The sequence below is a fragment of the Nicotiana attenuata genome, chromosome 11 (genome assembly GCF_001879085.1).
Source record: "Nicotiana attenuata strain UT chromosome 11, NIATTr2, whole genome shotgun sequence".
Taxonomy (NCBI): Eukaryota; Viridiplantae; Streptophyta; class Magnoliopsida; order Solanales; family Solanaceae; genus Nicotiana; species Nicotiana attenuata.
The window spans coordinates 43,321,007-43,329,288 of record NC_031999.1 but is presented as its reverse complement, the minus strand read 5'-3'; positions in this window follow the sequence as shown (position 1 = coordinate 43,329,288).

The window sequence follows — 8,282 nt, the reverse complement described above, 5'->3', positions numbered from 1 at the left end:
CAAATAGTCCTTGTTACATACCATCTTAAAAGGTTCCGGCGGCCAATAATGCTCAGCACCTAATGGCTGCAACTTCCCACTATACGTGTCTACGTATGCAGCAACACTGTATTGCCTATCAATATAGTTTGTTGCCCCATATCCAACTTGTTGAAATCACTTCAACGCATGTGCGCACGGCATGTGGTAGATGGTCCATTTCCCACATGAACATAGCCTTCTATTTTCATTCACCGTCTGTAGATTATTCCCACGGTATCCGTGGATAGCGGTCTTAACTTCAAAAACACCCCGTTCATGATCGTACTGAAGAAATGAATGCCACTGTGCTCGCCTCCTGGACCTTTCAAATCTTCTCATGGGTATTGGCATAAATTGAACACCCCTGTCCATTAATGCCGATACAGCTGCATGCCTTTCAACAAACCTCACCGCACTCTGTTTGAATGTCATGCGGACCATGGCAGTGACAGGCAATCCACGGGCAGACTTCAACAAGCCATTGAATGACTCCGACACGTTTGTAGTGAGGGCTCCCCATCGTCTGCCGCCATCAGCATGCAATGTCCACATGTGAAGTTCATGTCGCATCAACCAAGTATAGGCTCGTGGATCTATCTGCCGGATCGCTTCCATACGCCTCATGAATTTGCACTGCTGGTGCTCAGTTGCAGCCATCCACATTAAGTCATGCAAGGCCTTGTCAGGAAATTTCTTCTGGAAATTGGCCTTCAGGTGCCTCACACAGTAACAGTGGTATGCATATGGTTCCTGCCATTCAGGCAAGTGACGCACAGAACTTAAAATACCACCATGCCGATCAGATATTAGACAAATACCTGAACGCTGTTTGACAACGTGCTGCTTCAAGTGGTTCGAAAAAAGCATCCACGTCTCTTCGCTTTCGTTGGCACATATGGCAAAAGCTAGTGGAAATATTTGTCTGTTGGCATCAACTGCAACTGTAATCAAAAGCTTAATATCATACTTTCCATAGACATGAGTACCGTCTATGGAAATTACAGGACGACAATGCACAAAACCATCAATTGCTGCTTTAAATGACCAGAACACATAGTTGAAAATATATTCGGGTCTGTCGGACTCCGCTCACGCCTCCATTCAACAACAGTGTCGGGGTTAAAATGTTGCAGTGCAGCCATGTACCTGGGCAGATTTGAAAAAGACTTATCCCAGTCGCCATAAATAAGTTCAAAGGCACGTTTGCGACCGAGATATGCCTTTCTTTTGGTTATAGTACAACCATACTCCTGGTGGACGGCTGTAATACACTCTTTAATCTTGAACATAATGGACACTTCCAAATATGGAATCAAGACAAGAGAAATCAAGTCCACATCCAAGTTGAAGTGATTCTCATTGAATGTGTCCATTTCACATATGTGCTCGCTAATAAATTTACCCACTTTCCACAAACCTGATTTCTTCTTGCTGGCACGTAACATCCAGTGACAACCCATAAACCACCTACGGCATACAGCCTTGTATACCTCCGTAATTGACTCACTTACCGTCATCTCACGGCACTCTTATACTGTAGATTCTTACAGCCCTAATTAGGCGAGCTTTATCGGGCAAATACATGCCCTTTGTCAGAACAACTGGTCTAGACTCATCCCACATCGCTGACCGAATTTCGTCATCATCCCTTGTGAGGGCATCCACGTTCGGCATACTTGGCAAATTATCAAGGTAGGGAATATTCCGCTCATGAAATGGCACGTGGGACTCGTACAATCTTTGTCTAGCGGGAGGTGGAGGAACATGCTCCCTCGTCAGCTCAGGTTCAACATTCACTTAGTCCTCATCATCACCCTCATCATGGAAGGGTGTGTCATCCCCAGACTCATCCGCATTGTTGTCATAATCACTATCATCTTCCTGACTCTGCGCATCAGCCAAATCACGAGTCAATACGTCGTCTATGGGCAACTCTGTGAGGTCAGGAACATCAAGAAGCTCGTTTTCACTGCACAAAAAGAACAAAATGATAAGTTACCCAACTACATAAATACATTTGATATAGCTATATCAATTTACTTACAAGTCGCATTGTCTTGACGTTTCATGATGGATATTTTCTTGTTGATGATGACTCCCGGATGGACCACCGTGCTCCAATACTCCAAAACTACGCATATTCCAACTAGGGACGGGGTTATAACTTGTAAAATTCATATCCGGACGGTACCCCCTATGAAAAATATAAGTGTTAATACAAATCCAATTAAAACATAAAATAAACATCGCTAAAGCGTAGTAAAATTGAAGTTTACCAGTCGTCTTGTGGATTATATAAAGTCAAAAAATTATTTTGTGGCCGCTCATTCGCCGATGGTGACAAGTTTAAATCAAGGCAAGCTCTTTCATCAGCAATCTGTCCGGCAAAAACTGCTCCACAATAACCACCCGATGACTGGGGGTTATCCCTACTATGCACGCCCTCATTATTGGGAACGTCTTCCACCTTGACGTACATTTCCAATAATTTTATTACAATAAATTCCCTGTATTCATCCGGAATCCGCAAAAAATCTCTAAGAGTTTCATCATCCTCGATGTTAAACTTAGAATAATAAGCAAACCCCTGCGGAGTCACTGAATACGGAAACCTACCAGTTACTTTAAGGTTAAACGAACGCTTCCTCACACTCATTTTTTTACATAACAACGAAACCAATTTATCATACTCCATAGTAAGCGGCAATTTAACATGACACTGTGGAGGTGAGCTATACCTCACAGAGTTATTCTCCAGCACAACCTCACCCCCCCAATATAATGAAACTCTTATTTTTGGCTCTTCAGACATTGTACAAAAATAATTGATAAGAAGAAGAGAGAAGTATGAACAAAAGTTAAAAGTTTGTATTGAATGAATTTTCATAAAACTGAAACGCCTTTAAATAAGGCAAGTCCGAGCCTGGGGTACAGAATTTTTTTTTAAGGAATTCGCAGTACAATAATACGTTTTATGTGTTTGAATTATTGCTATGTCAGTTAATTATTAGTGGGGCCAACTCAGTAATTCACAGTACAATACTGCGAATTAGCAAAAAAAAATATTTTTTTAATAATACGCAGTACAATACTGCGAATTAGCTAAGAAAAATATTTTTTTAATAATACGCAGTACAATACTGCGAATCACTATTTTTTTAACTGATTCGCAGTACTTTACTGCGAATTACTTTAACGGCTAAAATTCCGTTAAAGTAATTCGCAGTATACTACTGCGAATTATGTGTTTAAGTAACTTTTTTTTTAGTAGTAAAAACGTGTTTTTTGTCCAAAAAAATATTAGAAAAGTTTCAGACTCGTGAGAAATTCAGGTGGGCCCTGCAATTTGAACAAACTTATCAACGTGTACATGTGATAAAGCTACCGTGTATAATACTTTTAACGCAAATAAAGTATAAAATTTCGAAAATATCATTATAGTGAAAGTGTGAAACAGACATGTTGACGGAGAGCTGCTAACTCTCACTTATAGAATAAAATAAAAAATAAAATAACTAGATAATTTGCCCATGCGAACAAGTTGCAGTATGTTCATGCTCTAACAATTTTCTTCTAATTGCGTCTGCAACTTTGAAGCTTTGGATTAATTGAGGCAAAAATAGCACAAGTGTGTGACCTTAATATACTGAACCATAAATGTAAACCAATACAACAACAAATAGAAGGCAAAATAGAATACAACATGATTTGCTTTATCAATTGAATCATATCTACAAAAAAAGAATGGACGAAAGGATCAAATTCACCATTACCGGTGAAAAGATGAGCATTTCATAATACAGAAGCCACTCAAGATTGGAATCTTGTTAAAATAGATTATCTCATTCATAAGAACTTTGTGGACTCAAATTGATTTTATCAGATGTCCACTTTGAAGGAATTGCCTGATCTCCTTGTTCCTTTCTGTTCGGGCACCAAGACATTGCCATGATTTGTTCTCTCGCTTTGGTACTTCTGATTGAGGAGTTGATGACATTCCAGCATTTGTATCTTTGTAAATGGATGACAGGCTCTCTTGAGCTCTGCAAAATAGATAAGAATGAGCTAGTGTTCAGCAGCAAACATGAATTTTTAGATCAACGGTTTATATAATTCTACTAATTAGCTCCAATTTTAAGTGTATCTGCAATTGCTATGATTTTTTGAAACTAAGAGAAGTCCATCCAGATGCATGACAATAAGGCTCTTCTTCAGCTCTCAATCCAATCCAATCAAATATCATAGTCAAAACTAATCTGCTCCTACTTTTACAATTTGACATTTAAATATCCGGAAAGAACAAGAGCTTCTTTAGCCAAGTCTAAACCCTTCCTCTCCTCTTCAAAAGTATGGCAAATGATTTCCAATAAATGGTCTGTTCCAAGCTACTGTTATCTTCAAGTCCACTTAGGTGATATTGGATATGGATCAAGCCAAATTTTTTCTTAATTTTGTCAATCCAAACAGGAACTGTAGCTTGACCGTTTTCCTAACAATGTGTCGTCAATGTGCCATGCAATCTCCCCAACTTGTGAACAATGATGCATTCTGCCTAAAAAAAAAAATACACTTCGCAGTTTTCCTATTATGACAGCGTCGACCTGCAAAAATTAAGGTTCCAAAGCCAATTTGAGAGATCAAAGACTACAAAAATATTATTTACTTGCTCGGGAAAACGTGGAACACAAAGTAGAAGCACAAAAAGGATACCAGTATGAAACAAAATAGAATCTTGAAAAATTTAACATATGTAAAAGTTAAATCACTTTGAGTTCTTTCACAAGAATTTTCGACAAAAAGATAACAATATATTTAAGTGCCTCATACTATAAGATTCTTATAGGTGTTTACTGTGATAACACGCCCTTTTGGATAGTATACTTACTCTTATACTACAGTCATGTAAAATAAATTATTGCATTACCTATTCATGCATATAACAGGCTTTCTATGCATTTAAGAACTTAGGCATCTTCTATTCGCAGCGTAATTCTTTTTGGTATATATACTAATCAAACTTTTTCTTTCATTAAATGAATACAAACCAAAGTGCTATACGATCTAAAAGCAAATATCATTTTAAAAGACAGACAAATATCACCGCAGAATTTCTCCTCTATTGCCGGTTCAACCAGGCAAAGATACTCTCTTCAGAACCGAACGACAATTCTTGCATAAAACATAACATCATAGTCATATGTAGATGTTATTAATATACATATAAAACAGTGATCATTAGCACCTGCAAAGATGAAACTTACTGCAAGTTGGAAATCTGGAGGAGTATCTAATTCCAAATTATCCAGCTCTGAAATTCCATAGGTTGTGTTACCATTTCCTTGTGATAAATGGCAAATGTAATGAGTGTAGTCAGTAGAAGAGCCAAGATTATGTCCAAAACTATCAAGATAAAAAGCAAGAAGTTCATCACACAATAGAGAATTATCAACATCATTTGCGTCAGCTCCTTGTGATTCTCCAACCAAAGTCGGGATGAACTCATCAATAAATTTGTGTTGCTCGAAATTTGCCACCTCGCACTTTTCTTCCAAATACTCCAAGAGCTCCACATCAGATGGTTAAACATCACAACAACAGGTAGATAAGGCCATCCCTGAGAAACTTGAATCAGTAAGCAGCAAAATGTTAAAGCAAATTTGAAGAACTAATTTATAAATTATGATACATGTATTTGCTGGCCTGTGTTTGAGCTAAGGAAAAAAGGAACACACTTTACTGCAGGGATACTTACCTGATCATGGAAAAGGAAAGTAGGATCTGCCATATGATGTGTTAAATGTCACACGATCCTTCTTAACTTGTCTTGCAAAATACAAACTAAAGACAAACTCCACCTACGAAACCAGTCTATACAAGATAGCGAAAGGACTTCATGTCAATCCTGATTCGAAGTAACAATTTCAATCCATGAGAACTCTGAGTGTCCCAAAAAGAAAAACCCAATGAGGCCAAAAAAAAAAAAGAAATAACACCTGCAAATAAAAAACCCTAATTTCTAATCCAAATCCAATAGAGAAACAGGACAAGGTCGGTCGTACTTCTTCTCTAATACGCAAACACCTAGCCAATCGACACCGAAAATTAAATTTTGCAGTACAATAGTACGATTACCTTGATGGAACAAAGCTAAAGCAGCGAACAAACATAGCCGAAACCTGGGAAATCTTAGCAATGGGAAAAAGCCGAAGAAATTAGGTTTAAACTCCAATTTAACAGCTCAAAATTAGGTAAAAAATATAGATTTACCAAGTAAAAAATTAGGTAAAGCATATAAAAAGAAGAATGCAGAGCAACAGCCATAAATCGCAGCAATTGTAAACATTCTTCCGAAAAATAACCCGTACAACAAAATATAAATAAAGACCAAGAACAACAAACTAACCAATTGAGTGGAAACAAAGAGGATGTACACTGCGAGAGCAGAGCAGATTAATCACTTTAAGGTACAAAGAAATCTGAAAAAAGCGTAGAAAGAAGAAACCCCAATAATAAGCAGTGGCTGTAGAGGTAAATGTCCAGGTGAAATGCTGTTAATATCAGAGGAAGATGTAAAATAGGCTTTGAAAATGCCCCAGAAAATTCCATTATTTACAAATTTGTCTGATGGCAATGAAGTTAAAAATATTGAAAAACAGGAGCAAAAATATAAAAAGCTTAAGCTGGCATGTCGACGAAGACGCGTCTGTGTCAGCTGATACACTCGCACTTCTAATATAGTAAAATAAAACTAGATCAGCTTTGTGCGTAGCTTTGCCCGTGCTTACGCACGGGCTCAACAATTTAAATATTATCGAATCTTTTACTTATTAATTAATTTGATCCCGGTTACAATTTGATATTTTGGATGATAGCTTAGTGCACAAGGTATTCCATACTCACACATGGTCCGGAAAAAAAGTTGCATGATCATATCTAAGGGATGTGATGTAGATAGTCTAACCTAATGCAAGTATTAGTGGCTGCTTTCACGACATTAGAAGTAAAATTTTTATCTTTTTAATCCGAGAGCAATAAAATGAATCATAGATTCTAATATACATTTCTATATCGCCAATGTTAATTTTTCTTTAATAAATTTTTTTATGAAAAATGCTTAAATTAGTATTGCGAATATTTTTTCCAGCTCATTCTTGGTCCTACGTTTCTTTGTTATAAGTTCTGTTATTTTAATTCTTTGCTCGGTATGTGTTGAAAAAACTTACAACCTTGCATATTTGCAATTGCAAGGTCTACTAATTCTTATTCATTGTCGTTTTTATGATTACTTTGAGAAGTTATTTTTTCACCATTGTAATTATTGACATAGCAAATTATTGTCTTACCATATATACCATAAATAGAATCAACCTGCATCAAACTAATTATTTCAATTTATTGAGTTCACGTATCTCTGATTTCTATAATAAGTTTTGCTTTGTTGAATTGTTTTTTAAGTTACAATTACTCTATTATATGCTGTTTCTTTCTTATAATATAAAAGATTTTATCCTTAAAGTACTATTAGTAGAACACTTCAGTATAAAATTGTACGAAGTTAAATCAAGCAATTATGTTTGATTTTGCATTGCAATTATTTCAATTTAATAATACGAAGTGTATCCCAACTGCTTAGGAAAATCACAGTTGAATCGGCCGCCAGGGTACTTGGATGCGGGGAGAAGGTTGAGAGGGTGGTTGGAGTGAATAATCGGCTGTGGGAATTTAGCACACCTTAAATGAAGAGTGAAGTTGCAAGGCTTACATATGTACATTTGGCCTAATGGTGGCTCTGTCTTGAGCTAGTATATTTGGTTTATAGTTTACTCATTTTTTTACGCAGCTATTTTTACCTTTTACTCCCTCCGGTCTAAAATAAGTGATTTTTTGGTTGTTTTCACACATATTAAGAAATTTTCCTTTTAGCAATAACTAGCAATGAAATTGACCATATTATCCTTTACTACCTCTTCACATAAACACTCCTAACACATACTCCAACACTAATTACCCCAAGGGTAATGTAGGAAAAAAAATCATTCTTGAAAGATCACTTATTTTGGACCACAAGAAAAAAGCCAAAAGATCACTTATTTTGGACCGGAGGGAGTAATAACTTTCACGAATATTAGGTACCCGATCATTCCATATTCCCTTTTACCCTTTTAGTAAATTGATACAACTTTACCGGCATCAATAACCTAATTTATGAAAATCTTATGTAATTTTATTTTTAAAGTGAAAGTGGCACCCACATTTTTGAA